Genomic DNA, 22,777 nt, shown 5'->3' on the forward strand with positions numbered 1-22,777 from the left:
AAATGAGCGAGTTTAAAGTTTTAAAAGAAACAATAACACTACAAGTAACAATCATCTCAAAGTATAAGGATACGAATGGCTCTCAGGAGCCAAATTCCCAATGCATCACCAGGAGCTTGATCACGTAATAGTTGACATTCCGTCAACTTTCAAGTAAGTAACCAATCCAGTAGAACACCACTTACACTACTCTCTGTCCACCATTCAAACCCCCTACTGGGCCCAAAATCCTCAATAAACACTAGTGGTAATACTCGAGTATACCGATTAGTCGAGGAGATATCACTCCACTCGACAAACAAGAGACCCAGGGTTCGTTACCCAATCGACCAAGCCCTTGCCGGCTCGACTCGAGTAACTTGCCGCAGGGTTTCTGGAATTCCAGGAAGTGCGCACATCATAAAGAAGTATATCAAATCAATTTCAACAATAAACAAGTATTTATCAAATAAGGGCAAGTGCGATAAAATACACTCTTGCCCGATCAAACCAATCATATATCATTTAATCATATTGATCAAGTATTGGAAACAAGTGTTCAGTTCAATCAGGTATTTGGAAGCACTCACCAAAATGAAGTGCCCCTAGTAATCACGTCTGGGCTATACTCCGGGTTTGGAGTTCAAATCTGCGATAAAACTTTGTTTCAGAACTTTAAAAATTGATTAAGATTCGAAACGTAGACGTTTCGTTCAATAAGAATCAAGACATGGAAATTCACTTGGAGAATATTCGTGAAACACTCGCTCGCTTTTCAAACTATATAACTTTGTAACATTTATACTTGGAAATGCCATTTGAGTCTAAAGTACAAGAAAAACGTATTTCTAGTAGTCATGGTTGTATTTCTCAAGGATACAAGTTCGGTCAAATCCTTACCTATATACCTCGGTAAAAGAAGACGCAAATATCCTAGATGGTTCAAGCAGTAGTCACTCTTAACCCTTACTCAAGTTGCAAAAATGTCTACCTATCCCTCGAGCGTAAATTTGGGCAGCACGCCCTTTGTATTTTCCTATTTCTAGCCATTTATGGCTTCATTCTTTTCCTCAATCAAACCCAAAGTTACACACAAAACAAACTCATTTCAATAGTGTGACAGCCCCACCTTCCCCTAAGGCGAACCAAAGGGGTTAGCGGACTGCTTGCCCAGCTCTCACCAGGACTAACGGAGTCGAACCACTCAAACCCTAGATAGCACGCGCGAGAACTCAACGAAAACGTACAATTGGAGACCACCTAGGGTTAAACAGAGCTTACCAAACCATACGGAAGTACGAGACGTCAATTAAATACTTAGACATAGATTTACATCGGAGTCTTGAACCAATGAACCAACATACAAGCCAGAGTATTCACGCTATACAAAATACAATTAGGGTTTCAATTACAGAAGAGCATAAACAAAAGAAGTCCTACAACTGGCTCAACTCTTTTCTTCCAAAAATCTTGATTTCAAAACATGGAACCCTGTAAGGAAAAACAAAGGTAACAGAAAGGGGTGAGCTTGCGCTCAATAAGGTACCAGACATAAAGCAGTAAAATCATGGCATTTCACATTTAACAATTCAGGTACACATGCCAGACGTAAAGTAAAGTAGTTAGAACCAATGATTCAAATAGGAAGGATACAGGTGGCTCTCAGGAGCCAAATTCCCATTCGCTTCACCGAAACTTGATCGAAATAATAGTTGACACTCCGTCAACGCTAAAGGAGTAACCAATACCGTAGACTCCACTTTCTCCGATTCCTTCCACCTCACATACCCCTACCGGGCCCGAACTCCAATCAGTTCAGAAATGGTAATACTCTAGTATACCGGAATCAAGGGTCTCAATACCCAAAGATCCCAAAACAGACTACCGTGGTTCGTTGTCTAATCGACCAGACCATTGCCGACCCGATTCGAGTAACTAGCCACAGGTGTTGAGCTCAGAGGTCACAGAAAGGTCGTTGGATACAAGCTTCCAAACGACGTCAGAACAGATACAGATGCAGATACAGATACAGATAATAGATTCAGATTCACACCAAAAATTGGCATATGAACAGACAAGAGAACGAGTGTGATAAAGTACACCCTCGTCTCCAACAAAATAAATAGATAATTCAGTCGTTCATATCACAGATTGCATGTACAGAAGTCGAGTTAAACAACAAGTGAGGGGAGTGGTACACTCACCGGTTTCAGTACAGATACTTCAAAAGTTTTCACTTCAGATTGGCTTTAATCGCCAAGAAACCCTAAAATAATCAAAGTAAACCAATTGAAGGTTTCACATCCAAAATCGAGTAAACGGAATGCACAAGTGAGGCTCGACTACACGTCGTATGCCTTTCCATGGTAAGTACTAGTACAAAAGAATAAAATATGACTTTCAAAAGGCAACTCAAACCTAAAGAGACTAAACGGCCTAGAAAATTGGACAGCATTTCCCCTAAATTTGCTTACTTTTCCAGTCGTCATGACTTCATTATTTTCCTCAGCCAGTCCCAAAGTCATACGAAATATAAATTCATCACAACAGCCATTCAATAGGCTCAAAGTCATTCAAGTACAAAATTTAGTTAGGAAAATGACCGGAAATGAAAGTTAAGCTCTAAAACCCCAAAATAGTTTTGACGTCGTTTAGCATATTGGACAGAACCGGCACGTCTTAAAACATTCAAATAAGCACACAAAGACTCGATTATGTGTCATAAACCAATTCCAAATACCACCAAAATAGGGCTCCATAAGAATGTATAAGCACTAGAGTAAACCAGGAAGATCCGGAAATGGAATTAAGCTCTACCCCAAAAAAAATAGTTTTTGACATCATTTTACGGTTTTGGCACCATTGGCACTACGATTATCGGATGGAGGTGCAAGATACACCGTTTCAAAGCTAAGAGATAGGGTTACAATGTTTAAGAAGGCTACTCTGCCCAGTTTCGAGTGTAACTAGGTCAAAAATGCAAGATACTAAACCAGAACCGTAAAAATAGGTTCACAAACCGCATTCTGGTTCAAACATCATAAGTCAGGCTACCTAAGTCCAAATCAAGTGATTCCAAAGCCATCCAAAAGATAAGATACAAGGTTACAATTCATCAGAAGGAATAAACAACCAAATCAAAAGCATTCCCAACCAAATTACCCAATTACAGACGCAATTATCAAATTCGGGTAGAACCAGGGCAGCAGGGGTATTTCAGTCGTTTCTCAAGGTACATTACTTCAATTGACCTGAAATTTTGCAGAAATCTCTAAAATATCATTCCCTACAACTTTGATGTTTTAATCCAAGGCCAATTCGGCCTCTAACTATGATCTACAGTGCCGGGCAGAATGTAAGAACATGAAACCCTAACTTTCCAAATTTCTTCCAAAACAGAAATTTCCTGCAATTAACCACTTTTTCCACCTTCTAGCTTCCTTAAATATCATTTCCAATCATCATACATGACCCCATAATAATAATCATATGAAAACAGAAAAATCACCAATAATTATAAAACTTCACCAATTCAACCAAAATCAAGATATAATCCATAAAATTACATCTTAAACTACCACAAACCAAGAATTAAACATCATTAGATGGAGGAGAGGGGTTCCTCACTACTTACCTTAGTAATACAAGAGAGAGAGCAACTAATCACCTTAGCCTTCCAAACAACTTCACAACCAACCTTAATATCACCAAACTAAGAGGTTTTATGGGAAAATTTGAAGATTAAACGGTTGAATTGAAAGATTGGGCAAGATTGGAGACTAGAAAATTGAGAGCTTTTCTTTCCTTTTTGCTTGATAAAAGTCGGCCAAGAAGCTTGCAAAATTGAAGTAATTTTGGTCAATTTTTAGTTTAAATGGTAAAGTCATGAATAGTGGTCCAAAAGGTCAAAAGGTAAGAATGAATCTTCAAGTGACACGTGTCACTTCATTTAATACATCTCTATCCTTTTGTCTCCCCAATAATAATCCATCTAGGTAACTTCTAATTATCTCTTAACACCTGCTAAAATAAACTCGGTATCCAACACTTAACCTAATTGGCCGAATTTTACCGAACTTTCCGCACTAGCTGGTCCCACGTCCCGTATACACTCTTAATTTCTCAAAAACTAACCGATACTAGAACAATCATTTTAAAATTATATTTACTCATAAAATTTTTTTTATAAAAAAAATGTGGAAAAAAACGTGCAATTAAAAGAAAATAAAACCTAGAAATTAAGAAAATTACGGGTCCTCACAAATAGCCGTTCAATAGGCTCAAGGTCATACAAGTACAAAAATCAAGCTAACGACATGTGCGGAAATGAAGTCTAGCAAAAGACAGATTTAACGTGATTTTGTGTAACGGACACAACCGAGGCTACGCTTATCGGATTGAGGTGCAACTTATACCGTTTCGAAGCTAAGACAAAGGGCTACAATTTTGATGAAGATCACTCAGTCCAATTTCCAGTGTAATCCAGTCAAATTCCCAATTCACAGAACCAAACTCCTACTAATAGACCAGTTAACCGCACTATCTTTAAATGGCCATATCTCAAGCTACCAAAGTCCGTTTAAGACGTTCTCAGAGGCGTTGAAAAGCTAAGACAAATTACTAAGACTTTCATGTTTTGGCTAAAAGCTAGTTCAGTACGTATCCAGGTGAACAAATACAACCAACTTAGTGTACTGTCAAAATTGTCCGCTGATTTTACTCCTAGGGCAGTCAGGGTATTTTCATCTTTTCATAGGCTACATTGTTCCAATTGAGATGAAATTTTGTAGACAACCATAAAATGTCATTCTATACAACTTTCATGTTTTGTGCTAAGCCTAATTCGGCTTCTAACATGATGAAATGGAATCAGGCAGAACTGAAGCTACAATTTCCAGAAATCTGGAATCTTGCTATATTCAAGCTATAATTCACATTTTTACCTTGAAACTACCACTACCATCTCCTTTACAAGATTATATACCAGATATATACATCATACAACACCTAACCCACAAGAAACCCTAACTCAAAAGTCATCCATCTAATCATCAAAATCAGTTGGAACGAGCATCACAAGCACAATACTAACATTAATACCCAACTTAATCATGATTAATGGAGAAAGAAAGGTTGATCAGCCATTATACCTCAAGACAAGAGCTTGCAAGAATGATCCTCCACCTCTCCTTGAAATTTTTGGTTCCTTAAGCTTCCCAAGCTTCCAAACTAGTGATTAATCGGTTTAGTTTTTCTTGGTTGCACTCAAAAGATTGGATTCAAGGTAGAAGATTGAAAACTCTCCTCACTCTTTTGCCTTTCCTTGCTCTCGGCCAAAACAGAAAGAAAATGAGGGAAATGAGCTGAAATGAGAGATAAGAAGGCAAGACAAAAGGGTTGGTCAAGGGACCATAGATGACCAACACTTGTCACCACCAAAACCATCCAAATTTTACTTTCTTTTCCTTGCATTTTGGCCCACATATTTCTGCTATATGGCTGAGGATGAGGGAGATATTTTGCAAAAATATCAAAGGTATGTGGTGGTAGGGAAGTGGTGGGTTCAATCGGTAGTGATCGATACCCATCGGTTCGAGCCGTTTTTTCTTAAATCACGTATACTAGGGTTTTTAACTTATAATCACTAACTTATTATTATCACTTCTAATCATATAATATTTTCTCATCCAAAAGTCACTCTCACCTACCAAATTTGATCCTCACTCCGCACCAAATAATCACACTACGAAAAAAAACGTGAAAACCCTAATTCGCACTAACTTCAAAACGAAAAGTGAAACCCTACTTTCTATGTTCATTTGCACTTATTGTGGGGTGATTGAGTAGTAGGGCCATTATAAAGTAATAATTTCCAAATAAAATGACATTTTTAAGAAAAATATAAAGAATTTTACGGGTCCTCACATCACATGTCGGATACGACCCTACCGTTGTCATTCAATTTTCTCATTTTGGAGCGTTCTCCACACCTCCATGTGTTCCTACTTTCGAAGGTCATTTTCATGTGACACCTACTCTCTTACCTGAATTTGACTATATGGCAGATGTTGGATCGTCCTCTGTTAGGCCACATACGTCATTTGGGATGAATAATGAATTCAGTGATTTCTTAATCATATCTACTACTTTTTGGGGTCCTCAATGGATTTGTCACCAGTTTTCGAAATAAACACAAACACCGTCCCTCATCAAAATCCTTCCACTACATCTACAGATTTTTACTATTCGTGATGCGATCAGATTCCTGTGATGGACTCCTCCGATAATGATGAGAACGAACAAATGTCTGAAACACTACTTAGGAGATCCAAACGACTACAGCTATAGCAAGATCTGCCATACCGAAAAATGCATTGGAGATGCGGTTGCTCTACAACCCCATACGACAAGGGCAAAAGGCGTGTTAATGGATGATTACAATTTGTAGCATTCATGGGTAAGTTGTAGTTTCAAACAATGACAATATTTTTTACTTGACTATATTAGATATTTACGGTTGATGCTACATTATTTATTGTACCTTAAATTATTCGTAAAAGCAAAAAAACTTTCATAATAGGATGCAACGTCATAAATTTAAATTAATTTTTGTATTTGAATTTGGAATCCAAACCTCACTTTTCCCCATTCATCGATAGTTAATCGATATTTGATCATCGATTAATGGCGAAAACAAAATAGCATGTTTTTAGCATAATTTTTGCTTTAAAACATAATACATTCTAAAATTATTTTTGGATTTAGCATTGATAAATTAGGGTTTATAAATTAGGGTTTACTGTTTATGAATTAAGGTTTAGGGTTTATACAATAGGATTTAGGGTTTATAAATTAGGGTTTAGGGTTTATGGTTGATAATTAGAGTTCAGGATTTAGTTAAAAAAATTTTAAAAAAAATTGGTCATCGCCTAATCCACTTAAAGAAAAAGCTTCGCTGCATATCGTGGCATCCACTTAAAGAAAAAGCTTTGCCGCGTGCACTACAACATGCAGCAAGGCATCTTCATTTTTAAAAAAAATTCCCGTCTTTCATCCTAGACAAGTAAAAATTCCGTCCTAGTAAACTCTACATGCTACACACATCCCCCTACTAATTTGATAGTCCTATTGGGTAGTTAACTTTAATTTCCTACCCTTCAACCTTGGCTCCTGATAAGGCAACGACGTTATCAACTAGCATTACGTATAATTTTGTTTTAATGCACTGAAGGGATTTAAAAATAATTTTATTACCTGTGCACAGAAAGAAAAGATTGCTTTAAACTAAGACACTGGGTATTAGAGGTTCTGAATTTCAATATCCCTCTATCCCTCTTAAATTACACCCTGTCCCTGCTTTTTTGTTAAAAAAAAATCTATTTTTACAATCCTTTTATTATCACTATAATTATGAAAAACTGATTTTTATTGACATTCAAATTATAGAATTACAGGTTTTGAGATGTCCATCATTTCCCAGAAGTATTTGTAAGTCAGTTCACACGTCATGTCCTACCAAAGAAAAGCCTCATATTTCTTTTAGGCTAAATCCAAACAATACCAGTTGTTTTACTATGCCCACTTCGTCCTCAGAATTCCATCCCTGCTCGTGCCGTCTTGAATTCTAAGGTCCACAGTAACATGACACCCACTCCGTCCCTTCTTGCTCTCCTGATTATTGTTCCCCATTTCCTACCACCAAGTCCCGAAGTAGTAGGAATGGCCCATTGGCTTTAAAGGTTCCAGCCAAGCAAGAAGCAACTACACGCCTATATTTCTTCCCACAGAAAAAGAAAAACTACAACATTATTTCTTGATGCAGCAAATTAAATCATAGAGCAGCAGCATTACTAAAGAAATGGAGATTCAAAATGCAGTAAACAAGAGGAACAAGAAATATATGCGGAACCGGAACACGAGAACTAGCTTTTCAGCCAGATTGCCAGATGATGTTAGTTGGATCTTTGCAGAAAGCATCTGTGCAGTGAAGTACTCTAACAAGCCATTCTCAGACATTAGAGAGTCAATATTGGAGATGATCCAGAAGGTAAAAATTCAAACTTGGAGAGAAATGGAGGAGCTAATTTACTGTTACATTTTTCTCAACTCATCAGAGGTTCATACTGTCATCGAAGATGCTTTTCTCAGTTTGCTTTTTCTCTAGTCAAAGAACAAATAAGTCTTGTGCTTAGCTTCTTTCAACTCACAGCTTATCTTGATTTGCACCGTGTCACTGTAATTTCATTTTGCGTTTCCTTATCAATTCATTTCACTGCTAAAAATTACATTATCAAACATGTAAAGTGAGATAATCTGTGACGGCCCCACCTCCCCTTAAGGCGAACCAAAGGGTTCGGCGGACCGCCTGCCCAGCTCTCGCCGGGACTACGGGGTCAAATCACTCCCACTTCTATAGCACGCATGATAGAAACCAAAGAAAACGAACGATTGGGAAACCTCCAAGTGAAAAGTAACTTACCGACCCATAATATAGTCGAAATCCTTGCCGAATTTTTTTTCCTTTTCACACCTGGATATTATACTCGTCCGAAACCTCAGTAATTTCATTAAACTCCAGGTAGCCATAAAGAATGAACACGTTCGAGCGGGGTAATACATGTACATGAGTAAACACTTTTATATATATATAAATACATGATTACAAAATTACAATTCAAAAGAGAGTTGTTGGATCGAAATACATTCAAGGTTTCTATTTATTGAGGAGCTATACAAAAGAATATATATCTAGCTCAACTCATGCTTCCAAACATCATTGTTCCCAAAAGATTTTCCTGTAAGGAAAACAAGGATAACAAAACGGGGTGAGCTATAAGCTCAATGAGATACCAAAAATAATAATAACAGTCAAGGATCAAGGAACTTCATGCTCAATTAATCACATAGGTGTACCAAATAAGGAGATATGTAAACAACTTAGATAGAAAGGATACAGATGGCTCTCAGGAGCCAATTTCCCGTTGCAGTACTTGATCCGACAACGTTGACCCTCCGTCAACTTTCAACTAAAGAAAACCAGTCCAGTAGAACACCGCTTTAACGCCGAATCCCGTTCACCATTCATACCCCCTTACCGGGCCCGAACGCCAAATAAAACAGGAATGGTAATACTCGAAATCAAGAGTCTCAATACTCAAAGATTCCATAAAAACAGGCACCCACGGATTGTCAATTTTCTTGACCAAGCCCTTGCATGGATCGATTTAATTAACTCCCTATGAGGTTGAGCTCAGGTTTAACAGGACGATCGTGGACTCACTTCCAAACGATCGCATCACAAGTGCAAGTAACAAGTTCAAGTACATAACAAGTACAAGTAATAGATTCCAGTTTGTTCAGTACAGGCAAGAGAACGAGTGTGATAAAGTACACTCTCGTCTCATACAAGATAAACAGTCAGGGAAGATATTCAAATAGCAAGTTGCAAGTACAGAAAACCAGTTTAGCAATAACTCAGGGGAGTGGTACACTCACCGGATCAAACAAGGATAATTTCGAAAGTTTCCTTCCCAAGTGTGGCTTCACTCGTCGTTACCTCCTAGAAAAATCAAGGCAAACACTTAAGACTCGACTCCAAGACCGAGTATGGAATTCGAAAGTGAGACTCGGTTACGAGCCATATGCCTAGTCAAAAGAACCATTAATGCAAAGCAAAGAGGTGACCTCGGAGTGAAAAAGTAACAATTAGTCTTAAAAGCATGAACAACCTCAAAGCCCTTCCTACAATGACTGACCAAATCCAAATTTGAAGTAGATAATGAAAGCAAGATCAATACTAGGAAAACAAATTTTTCCAGTTCTGCGCAACCTTATATGAAAAATCATATCTCAAGTTTTGTAAGTCCAAAATTAATAAAAGTTATACCGTTGAAAAATAAATTCAAAGGGATATAACTTTCCAGAAAACACTATGGTAAGATTCAGAATGTAAGTCAATCGAATTCAAGTCGCAAGTTGCTGCTTTGTCCAATGGAGGATAGAACAGGTACAAGATTTCAGTCATCTTTGAAAAATCACCATAAATTGGACAAATAGAAACAGGATCTGAAATTCACACGGTTTATAGCCCTATGAATCTAGTGTAAAACGCAACAAACGGAACTCAATTCTGACATTTCTACATCAAGATATAGCAAATCTCCCGAGACTGCACCGAAGCTCCTACAAACATTTGGACAGCACTTCCCCTTGTCTTTCTTTACTTTTCCAGCCATCAAGGCTTCTTTTGTTTTCCTCAATCACTCCCAAAGGCACACACAAAATAAGTTCATTCAATAGCCATTCAGTAAGCTCCAAGTAGTACAAGTACAATTCAAGCTAGGGAAAAGTCCGGAAATGCAAGTTAAGCTCAAAACCAGAAAAATAGTTTTTGACATCATTTTACGGTAATGGCACCAAAGACACTACGATTATCGGATGAAGGTGTAAGACCCACCGTTTCGAAGCTATGAGATAGGGTTACAATATTTCAGAAGGTCACTCAATCCCGTTTCGAGTGTAACCAGGTCAAAAATGCAAGATACTACACCAGAATCACAAAAACAGATTCACAGAATGCATTCTAGCGGAAACATCATAAATCAGGCTATCCAAGTCCAAATCCAGAAATTCCAAAACCAGATGAAAGCTAAGAAACAGGGATACATTTCATCAGAAGGCCTCAACAACCAATTCGGAAACATTCCTAACCAAAATAACCAATTACAGAAGAAATTCTCCAATTCGGGTAAAACCAGAACAGCAAGGGTAATTTCAACTTTTCTCAGGCTACGCTACTCCGATTGACCTGAAATTTTGTAGGAACCTCTAAAATATCATTCCCTACAACTTTCATGTTTTAATCCAAGGCTAATTCGGCCTCTAACTAGGAGCTACAAAACCGGGCAGAATTTAACTTCACAAACCCTAACTTTTCAATTTTTGGTCCAAAACAGAAATTGATTGCTATTATCCACTTTTTCCACCTCATAGAGTGCTTAAACATCATTTCCAATCATCATATATTGCCACACAATCATGTTCATATTAAAACAGAAAAATCCCCAAAAATTATAAAACTTCATCAATTCAACCACAAATCAAGAAATAATCCATAAAGTTGCATCTTATTCCACCACTAAGCATAAATTAAGCATCATTAGAGGGAGGAGAGTGGTTCTTCACAACTCACCTTAGAAACAAGAGAGAGAGAGCAATAGGTCCTCTTAGCTTTCCAAATAACTCCACAAATCAACTCACTAACACTAATTGAAGAGGTTTTATGGAGAAATTGCAAGTTTCAATGGTTGGTTGGATGGATTTGAGCTAAATGGAAGCAAAACTTGAAGAGTTTCTTTCTTTCTTTTTGAGAGAGAGAGCCGGCCAAAGAGGAGAGAAAAATGGTGAATTTTTGGTTAATTTTGTGATTTATTTGGTCAATTAGAAAAAGGTGAATAGTGGTCTTAGGTAAGAACCAATCTCATGGTGACACTTGTCACCTCATTTATGACTTGCCTAACTTTTGTCTCTCTTATACCAATCCACTTAACATCCTCTACTTATCTCTTAACACCCGGTAAATTAAATCCAGTATCCAAAACTTAACCTAATTGACCGAATTTTTTCGAACTTTTCGCACTAGTGGGTCCCACGTCCGGTATACGCTCTTAATTTCTCAAAACCTATTTGATGCTAGAAAAATAACTTGAAAACTCTATTTGCTCATAAAAATTATCTAGAAAATTTTTCTAATAAAGAAAATGCATAAAAGGCGTGCAAAATAAAGTAAAGCCTAGAAAATAAGAAAATTTACGGGCTCTCACATAATCAGCATTGAGAGGCCCAGTAAGTGATATCTCTCCACCAAAGGTATAAGCTAACAAAACCTCGCCTGATATTGGCATTTCCCTACTTTTTTGATGTCTTTAAATATCCCTATAAATTACTGAAGATCTCTAACAGGGATATTGAACAGGAAGTAAGTGGAAACACTTCCTGAATAGGAAAATGGTCTAGGTATCCCTTTTTTTTGGTTTTAACTCTTAATGACGATGGTAGACTTCAAATTCTTCTAGTGCAAGAAAAAACAAGCATTATATTACATTGATAAACTGAATATGCAGACTAACATAAGCAAACCGACAAAGTCATGCAGATTATCCAGGTTAAGCATGTATTCACTTACGATATGCTCTCGAGTTCGATAATGATCAGCATAAATTCTCCTGTTTACACCAAATCTGTGACGGCCCCACCTCCCCCTAAGGCGAACCAGAGGGTTCGGCGGACCGCCTGCCCAGCTCTCGCTGGGACTCAGTCAGTCACTACAGTCCTCAAATAAATTACAATATAAATCTCAAATAGTACATCGAATTCTCCAATAATTACATGTCATAAGCGAAGCGGAAACAATTCCCCAAACTATACATAAAATGATTCCAAATCCAAACGGTACAAGATATAAGCCATCCAACCACGTGAATAAGTACTACAAGCCTTCCTTCGCCACGAGCCCTGTGGAGGGGAATAAAATATTTTTGGGGTGAGCTAGAAGCTCAGTGAGTAACCAATAAAATCAGTAATCAAATATATTTAACAATAATGCATTTTGATGATGTCATGATTCCAAGATCAAATGTACGTATTTTTGCTCTGGTGAGCCAGTGAAATCATTGCACTTACAACGCTCAAATAGATCAGATAACAGATAAACAGGAATGAGGAGCCATCGTGCTCCAAATAACTAGTAAACAGATAGTGGAGACGTTGGATCTAAGCACACGAATTCCCAAGAACTCATTTGAGTCAAATCATGTTATGGACTCACATCCGCGCACACATGATATGTAATTGAGTAACAATGCAAGAAAACATTCAAAAGTAACTTTGTAATAGTTTTGGAGATCACTCACCAACCACGGCTCATGAACCTCATCCATCATGGACAATTTCCTCGATCAAGTCCAAGGCCTTCAACTCAAAGTCAAAGCCATCAAATGCTTTCAAAGATCGGACAGCATTTCCCCTACATTTCCTTACTTTTCCATCCTACAAGCAACACCATTTCATCTCAAATCAATCACATACACATCATAGACTATCAAATACACCTTTCGGCACAATATCCATAACTGAAGCTACACTTATCGGATTGAAACGAATCTTATGGCGTTTCGAAGCCAAGACATAAACCTACATTTCTTATGAAGACCTCCAAAGCCAAATCATGAAATTTCATGGTCAAAAATGGGAAACTCCACGAAAACAGAAATCTGGGCGCGAAACAGGGTTCATGGACAGTCAAGGGTATTTCGATCATTTTACATGATACAGTGCTCCGATTGAGCTGAAATTTTACAGGCAGCTAGTTACCACCATTTTCTACAACTTTCATGTTTTAGCCTAAGCCTGATTCGGCCTCTAACATGCTCAAATAAATCCGGCCAGAACAGGGCAGATTTGGAACCCTAACCTGAAATTTCCGCACAAAACTGAAATTTTCCGCAAACAACCGCAATTGATGCACAAGGGATCCATTTAACACACTTTAGAGCCATCAATCCAAAGCCAACCATAATCATCATATGAAAACAGAAAAATCCCAAAAAAAATCTGAAATTTAACTAACTTCACTTTAATCCATGAAATCTTCCATAAAATCACTTCTTAAGCCAACACAAGTCACTACTAAACCATTACTAAGAACAAAGAAAGGATTGCTAGACATGATACCTTGAAATCTCAAGAAAGGTGATGGCTTAGTCCTTTCCCTTCTCTAATCACTCCACCACTACCTTCAATCTTCCTAGGCAAGTGACTTTTATGGAGGAATTGGCAATTCTATCGGTTAGAATTCAAGATTGGAGTAAGAAATTGGAGTGAAAGATGAAGGTTTTTCTCTCTCTCTTGCTCTCCAAGTTTCGGCCATGAGAAGGAAGAAATGGCTTGGTTTTTTGTCAAATTTTGGTTTTAGTAAAGTTGAGGTAAGATGGTCAAAAGTCCAACTTTAAATAAGAAGGTGACACATGTCACCTTTTGATTTTAAAACTTATCTTTTTGTCTCTCTAATACTAATCCATATAGGCAACATCTAATTACCTCTTAGCACCTTGTAAAATAATAATACTTAATACAAAACTCCAACAAGTTGTCAAAAATATATTGCATTTACCGCACTAGCGGGTCCCACGTCCAGAATACACTGTAAAATTAACGTGGACTAACCTATATCAAAGAAATGATTTGAAAACTATATTTACTTATAAAAATGTATAGGAAATTAATATATTGAAGAAAGGCATAAAATTATAGACAAGGAAACAAAATAATGTCTCGAAAATATATAAAAAATTTTGGATTCTCACACTCATTCTTTCGGGGCGTCACAAAATGAAATCACTTTTAAATGATGTAGGACATGGTTAAGATCATTCCAAGATTCTGCACCTACACTAGGAATTGGAGCTTCACAGAATGGTTCCATTTCTAATCTAAAATGGCTTTTTTTAATTTTTTTCCACATAAATATTTTTGTAAGGAAAGACGGTCCGAGAGCTGGAAGTACTAAATTCCTGATACTTTAGCACAAGTTTACCACAGGTAGTGCCCCTTTTGGCTTTATATTGGTACCAAAATTCCACCTGCACTCACCAAGTCACCTTACACCCCAAAGGCACAAAGGATAGACATAACTAGTAGCAAAGACGCATGCTACACACATAAACACAAATAACTACAGCATACTCCAACCCGCTGACACCAAACTTACTAAATACCCTATAGTAAATTTTGTTTTATAACAGCCTGCAGACCAAGCGTCTACAACCAGCAACAAAGGCAGACATCCTATTATCAAGCTTAATACCTGTCATTTTCATCCATAGAGGAAACAAAAAAGTTTTCCACAAAAACAACAAAGCTAGCTACAAGCAGAAGATAGTAATAATTTCTTTAGGTGACAACTATTATTTGCTATCATTGATCTGTCCTTCATGCTTCGTGAAAGAAATGATCAGATGGATGTACCAGTTTGGAGTTCTCATTTCTTGTTTCTGCAGATGGAGCACATCTCTCATGTTTTCAGTCAATGCATTTTGAGCAATCTCAGAAGCTTGTCTACAGAATTTTGATTGATTCAGCGTGAGGCACAACTCCAGCACATTCTGAAATGCAGGTAGGAAACAACTCTATTATAGGAAAAGAAAATTATTATACAGATTAAAGATTTTCGAAGTGAATAGTCTATACGCAGTAGTAATAGTGCCAGAATACTTGGTTTTTTCACCAACTCAACATAAATTGCTAAAATCTTTACACTAATCATACATCAGATAGTCAAATCTAGTACTTATAGCAGTGCTTCAACACTCATACTTCTACCCAATTAATGCGTATGTGGACTATTAAAATTAAAAAGAGTGTCAAACAGAAAGCATACAATTTTTAATTTTAAAAAGAGTGTCAAACAAAAAGCATACAATCTTTAATTTTAAGCAGATACCTAGTATCAAATATGCACCAACTCATAGTTTAGTGGACTCATACAAAAAAAATTTAATTAAAAAAATAAAAACTTTCTTTTATTTGTTGTCTCCTTTCTTCAGTAGAATTCTGTAAGACCTATATGTGAGCAGGTGTATAAATAGCAACTTAAAATTGCCCAAATATTATGAGTGACTTATATGAAGGCTCAATTTGCCTACTATGACTTATACATGTTATCACTTAATTAAGTTCACAAGTATGTATCATCTCTAATAAAGATTGAAGAAATTAGAAACTTCCAAAGTGTGCCAAAAACTATGCAACTCACCACTATCATTGTCTGTACTTTTCATTCCAGTAAAAAGATCAAAATAGGTTAGCTGTTCTACTGTCCTAAAACTCCCCTCTCCTTCAACCCAAAAGGAGGCTGCAGCATTTGAAAATGGAAATTCCAAGATTAACAAAATCAAAACCTTGATGAATGCATTTCTGAGGAAGTGGTCTACCTTCCAGAAATCTGTTAACTATGCATTCCATGCTTTCTTGGGTTTTACATCCATCAACTCATAATTTCATATTAACATCAGAGTATCAAGGCTTGCCACCATGAATTAAAGCAAAAATGATTAAGAAACAATAGTAAAGAATGTTAACTCTGGGTCACTAAATGCAATGGCAGCCATAACGGTAGTCAGCTGCATTTACTTTGCATATTTGACATTATCTGCAACTTCATAAAGCTAAATGAGCAACCCTCACAGATTGACAAGATTGCCTGCTCAGATTAATCATGTCAGAAAACATAACCTAGTCAATATTCACAAATTGTATGTCCCTTCCTGATCAGAGTGTTAATATCCAAACCCCAGCAGAACAAACCTCAGGTGTCCTCAAGAATCCTAGCAGCCCGCAATTTTAAACTCAGTATTGAGCTTTTGAGGGCGTCTGATGAATGAAGAACTCAGTCCCAAGCTTCTTTCTAGAAAAGCTAATGTCTTTATACCAAGATTTTCTGCTTCATAATCAACTACAACTAGCTTTCTTCCTCAATATTGAGCTTCTGCCGGTGTCTGATGATTAAAGACCTTAGTCCCAGTCTTCTTTGTAGAAAAAGTAACTTCAATAAACCAAGATTTTCTACTTCATATCCAACTACAACGGGGAATTTTCTTGAGTCCTTTCTCCCTAATTTTGAGCCTCAAAAGTGAAACGTCCATCCATTTATTTGCAGCAGCATAGATGTCTGATAACAATACATAATTCCCGGCATTTAAGGGCTCAAGCTCAATAAGTCTACATGCTACCTCCTCCCTAGGGGTGTTTCGCGAATCGAGCCGCTCGCGAGCCGATCGCGAGTGGCTCGAATACGAGCTCGACTCGAGCTCGTCAATATCGAGCTCGAGCTAATTAAGTCGATCTCGAGCTCGAGCTCGAGCTCAAAAACATTAACCTCGTTGGCTCGCGAGCTCAATTATATATTTTATTTTTTATTTTAATAGTAAAATTACATATATATCCCTAATATTTTATTATTTGTTAAAAAAATTATTGTTTTATTCATTTTTTTTAAAAAAATTATTTTTATTTTTTAAAAATAAAATAATAATAATAATTTTTTTTTATTTTTTAAGATCGAGCTCGAGCTCGAGCTCAACTCGAATTTGACTCGAGCTCGAGCTCGAGCTTGATATTTTGAGCTCGTCGAGCTCGAGCTCGAGTTCGAGCTTCACAAAATTAACTCGAGCTCGGCTCGATTAGTCAAAAGTCGACTCGAGCTCGGCTCATTTGCATCCCTACTCCTCCCCCAATTCAAGGTCACAATGAAGCTTGCAAGCACCAAGAAGTGCACCCCAAGCACCAGCATGGGGCTTTACGGGCATTGACTTAAGAATGTCGTAAGCATCTTTTAGCTTTCCTGATCGACCAAGAAGGTCAATGAGGCATGCATACTGATCCGGAGAAGGCTCAAGAGAGAATTCATTAACCATAGAGTCAAAATAATAGCAACCTTCCTCAATGAGACCAGCATGACTGCAAGCTGTTAGAATTACCGTAAAGGCTGTAGTATCAGGCACAAGTCCTTCCTTTAGCATCCTTTCAAACAGTGCCATAGCCTGTGGACCACTCCCATGAATGGATAGGCCCTGTATCATTGAGCAGTATGAGATCACATCACGCGTAGGCATTTGCTCAAACAAGGTTGATGCTCTGTCCATGTTCCCACACTTGGCATTCATATCTACGAGAGCTGCAGCGACTTGAACACGCTTGAGATCAAATGAGCTTTGATGCATATAAGAATCAATTGTTTTTGCCAATTCCAAACAACCCAATTGGGAACAAGCAGACATCAAGCTCACCATAGTGAACTCATCCTGTTTGATGCCCCTACATTGCATCCTGCAAAACATCTGTATCGCCTCGCTGGGCTGTCCATTCCGAGCATACCCGGATATCAATGCAGACCAGGATACAATATCTTTTTCATCTGATTGCTCGAATAACATCCTTGCAGACATCATGTCACCGGCCTTGGCATACCCATCAATCATAGTGGTATAGGAAATAGCATTCTTCTCGGGCATCTCATTAAATAATTCCCTAGCACTCCTCAAATCACCGAATCTAACAAAGCCACTAATCATCGCATTCCAGGATACTAAATTCCTATTAGTCATTTCATCAAACAAGTTCTTCGCCTCCAATGCCTCTCCGACATTCAGATAGCCAACAAGCATAGCCGTCCAAGAAACTTCGTTTCTAAAGGGCATAATATCAAACATCTTCCGGGAGCACTCAATCTCCCTGCACTTGCCATAGAAGTCAACTAAGCTGGAACCCACATATACATCAGTTTCAATACCACACCTTACTATTGACCCGCGGAGAACCCGCCCTTCCCTCAACGCCCAAACATTAGCACACTTGTTGATCAAAGGCGGGAAAGTATACTCATCCGGGCTTGCATTTGTAGACTTTTTCATCCAACTGAAAAGAGAAAATGAATTGACCAAAGAGGAATGTCTACAGTAGCCCTTGAGCAGGGTGTTCCAGAGATAAATATTGGGCTAAGTGACGCATTCGAAGACAGTGGTAGGGTAGGAGAGGTCGGAAGAGAGAGCGATGCAGAGGGAGAGAAATTGGGTAATCAAGAAGGGATCCTGCTCGCAGCCCTTGGGGATGATGTGAGGATGCACTTGCTCCAGGCTTCGGATGGTCTTGAACCATTTTAAAAGTGACAAGATTGATGCCGTATAAGCAGATGATAATGTTGATGGTAAGGGGTCGAGACAAGCGGATGAGTATCGGCGGATCAAATTCATATGAGCATCGGTTGTGACTTTGTGGGTTTCAGGATCCTAATTGCATAATCCGAAATTGGGGAAAAATAGAGCTCGGAAGAGCGGGAGAAGATGAGGAAGGAAGGAAAGGGAATTGCAGAGAATAGAGAGAGAGAGAGAGCGAGAGCGAGAGAGAAGGAAAAGAAATCTGTTATTAACTTTCTTAAATGATTCCTCCCGCCAATGAACTTTATGCAAATAGGATGAATTAGGACTAGGGCCTGACAACCTTTCAGAAACTTTTCATGGCCAAGATGTGATGACCCATCATCAACGGCCAAAACGAAGTCACGTCGCAAAGTTATATTAGTCGAAGAAGACGGCGTCGTTTTATTGAGTGGCAATTTAAAAAATAAAAATTTTGGAAACGGATGGAGCATCATCGTCAAACGCGTTTGCATACAACAAATTTATCCCGCCGAAATTATTAATGAAAAGTTCATTTTTATCAGAAAATCCCCATTTCACTTTCCCCCTTTCCCCGTTGTCTGCTAATGCAAAAAATCACTCCACAAAAGAACTGCTATTTCACTCCACAAAATCACTCCCCGTTGTCAGCTAATTTCCAAAACAACTGCTTGAATTCCTCCTAAAGAAGACCCACGGTGTTTTTTGGAGGAGGAGAAACTGCATAATCCAAGGCCCTGGGCTATTGCAATAGTTGGAGATTTCAGATTTAATCGAGGCCAACTAGTGGCACAAGATCAACGAATCCGTTGAATGGCAAGATGGGATCTTTTACACTCTCTGCGCTGCCTATGCCCTTGTCTCCTCTATTTGCCCTTGTAATGTGTATCCGCAACATTGATACTCTTTATTTCTTTACATTTTTTTTTAATTCATTGGGATCAAAATTTTCTGGGATTTTCGAGTTAATTTCTTATTTTAGTGAGTCTTGAAGTTTCACATTAGTTTTCATGGGATGGATTGAAGAAATTTTGGAGCTTTGTTTATTTCGAGCTGGGTAGCTCAGCTGAGCAGTTAAAAGTGTTGAAATTATGCTTCTAAAAAAGTTATCTTTTTTATTTTTCTTCTTTAGGTTGCAAGCTTAGTTAGTTTGCGTACAACATATATATCAGTTTGTACACATAAAATAACAACATGTAAATGCTATTAAATCAAGAGATCACCATAATGTGTACCAACTAAAATACACCGTGTACCAGAATAATAACATGATGTCAAAACTAAACAACGGGTGATAAATAATTGTAACTTGTGTGATTTAAAAAATAAATATGAGCAAATAACCCTTTTGAGGAGGTTCGTTGTTTCAAGAGAAAAGAACTGGTAATTTCTCTGTAATGTCTCCTAGTGGAATAGCACAGGCTTCTGCAAAAGAACTTATTGATTCCATTGTCGAAACTGTTGTTAGGATTTTTGGTTAGATATGAGTACCTCTCTTTTCTTTAATTTAATGCCTGTAATTACTTCACTACTTTCTGAACAAATCATTATGATTGGAGAGAACCATGTTATTGTTGGAGAGCTTCTTGAAACAAAAGCTGCCCAGCGGGTTGACTTGAATACACCCAAATCCATAGTTGGAGATTCCAATTGGAACCCTAATCCTGAGGCATCACATGATACTGGTGGTTATGGCATTGGCTTCTCGCTGACTGTTTTACAGATAGGTCTCTTATGCTTGTGATTTTTTTGTTAAGGTTGAATTTCTTACTTTGGTGAAGTGCTTCTGCAATCTTTGCAAGAGCAAAGTTTGTATCTCATCTTCATTTGTCTTGACTGAATAGTATTTGCCATCAAATTGGAGTTAGTTGCAGTTCATCTGCTTCTCATCTCTCCTCGCCTATGTAGAGTTTGTTTTTATTCGCAATTTGCATCATGAAAAAATCAATTGGACCATGCGGTCTTGCATAACTTAAGGCCAGTACATGAGTCATGAAAAGTGTGTGATTTTTAAAAGTTCTTAACTCATAATCTAGTGGAGGAATAAAATTCAGGCAGTTTTATTTTAAATCTGTACAAAACTTCTATTGCAACCACAATTTTACAGTCTTATATAGATAATTTTACCATTGAATGCCTATAAGGCATTATATTTGTCACTGGTATCAAACTCCACAGTCCTCTTTCTCGGTGTCTTCCACATACTTCCCTTCAATCTTGACACTCTTGTACCACTTAGCACAGGCCATGTAGACTGCCAAATTTATTATGGTTAGACTAGCCAAGAGGAAGTAAAACCTGTCTAAATGACCGTTGTTAAGGTTTATTGGGATCCAACCAGGCATGTCATCTTTGGCAGATATTCTCATGACCATGCTCAATAGAAAATACTGCTAACATAGTTTCCTAGGGAAATCGAGGTCATGCAAAGTGCATTGCCAAAGCTTTTAAGTCCATCAGGAGCTTGATCGTTAAAGAACTCCAGTTGGCCTACGTACATGAAAACTTCTGAAGCACCTATTAAAGCATATTGAGGGACCTGCCAGACGATGCTCAATGAGCTTGAGCCTTCACAGTTTGTGCAATCTATTCTAGCATATTTTCGCCTATAATTCTCCACAGTTCCTGCCGAAAGCATTGCCATTACTGCTATTACGAATCCAATCCCCATCCTTTGAAGCTCTATGAGCCCTTTGGAATCTTTTGTCTCAGTGAGGTCTTTAGCACCACTCTTCTTAATCCTAATTACTATTGGATCGAGGACTCTCCTGTAGAAAAATATGACAACTGCCATGCTCAATATGTCAAAGTTAGACATGCTCGCAGGAGGGATCTCGAAGTTCCACATCTTTGTCTTCATGGCTGCACCTTGCTCAACAAATATGGATGCCATCTGAGTAAATACCACTGAATAAATTATAATGCATAGCCAAATTGGCAGTAGTCTCAGTATGCACTTAACTTCTTCAACTTGAGAAATAGGGCATAGACGCCACCAGTTATAATATCCCTGTTTCTCGTTGAAATCTCTTGAAGCAATGAATGCAGTTGTATCCAAGAACCTGTGGTACACAAGGTAATCCTGACTTATGATTTGATCAAACAAATTCTATAAAGCTAGGAGCAGACTTGTAGTTAGATTGGCTTCTATTGGGCATCAAAAGCTTTTAGAACTTACTTGAAACCATAGGTGTGGAGCATCTTTCTCGAACCAGTTACAGAACTTTCCTTTCCTTCAACTTCAAATAATTCATCATCACTTTGTGGCCCCTCCACTCTCTAGTTCCTTATTGCTGCTACTATTACTTGGGTAAACCTGGAAATAGGATTTCCATAGGGGCTGAAATGCCTGTATCTTATGGTGCCTACGAGGAAGAGTACCAATGCTGCCAAGGCAGATGCAGTAGATGCCCAAAACCCTATTACCCACATTCCTGAATTCTCATAGTAGCCCAAAATGATGTTGAAACCTGCATGTCTATTTGTTTAATGTCCTTTCTGACCCAATCAATGGTAAGCTACGATTTGTTGATGTCTAATTGTTTAAACTGTTTAAGCTTTTCTTTGATTGAAATGACTAAAATATACTTTCCTTTACTAATTGCAACAATCTTAATTTATGGTTTTACTCTAATTGGAAATAATTTCACGTGATAATTAGCTGCATAAGTAACTCATAAGGGGTGATTTATATGCTGCAGTGATTCAATTTTGGAATGGCCAACCACTGAAGATGCTGAATATTCCATAAAATTGTCCATGTGTTTGAGCACTAAACATAGTTACCTGATGATTTTTAAAAGCATGATCGATTGTGAGAAATTCTTATTTGTGAGATATTCTTATTTGCCTGAAAATTTCATCCTACACAATTTTCTCATTATCATATTTTGTTCACATGAAAGTTAAAATTTCGTGATGGAATACTCAGTTAATTGGGCATGAATGGAATATAGGTGACCATAAATGTCTCTGTAGACACCAAATTTTTGGTTTTTTTTATTTATTTACTATTCGTTTTTATTTGGTCTATTTTTGTCACAATTAGTTTCATTTTTTAGTTTTTT

General features: G+C 37.7%; 2 pseudogenes; both read right to left on the minus strand.

Moving 5' to 3' along the window:
* Window positions 1–16,604: 16,604 nt before the first annotated feature.
* LOC113689429 (putative pentatricopeptide repeat-containing protein At5g37570) lies at window positions 16,605–18,799 on the minus strand (annotated as a pseudogene).
* A 2,076-nt stretch (window positions 18,800–20,875) lies between these two features.
* On the minus strand, window positions 20,876–22,490 carry LOC113728984 (protein NRT1/ PTR FAMILY 7.3-like; annotated as a pseudogene).
* Between the last annotated feature and the right edge of the window lie 287 nt (window positions 22,491–22,777).

The sequence above is a fragment of the Coffea arabica genome, chromosome 1e (assembly GCF_036785885.1).
Source record: "Coffea arabica cultivar ET-39 chromosome 1e, Coffea Arabica ET-39 HiFi, whole genome shotgun sequence".
NCBI lineage: Eukaryota > Viridiplantae > Streptophyta > Magnoliopsida > Gentianales > Rubiaceae > Coffea > Coffea arabica.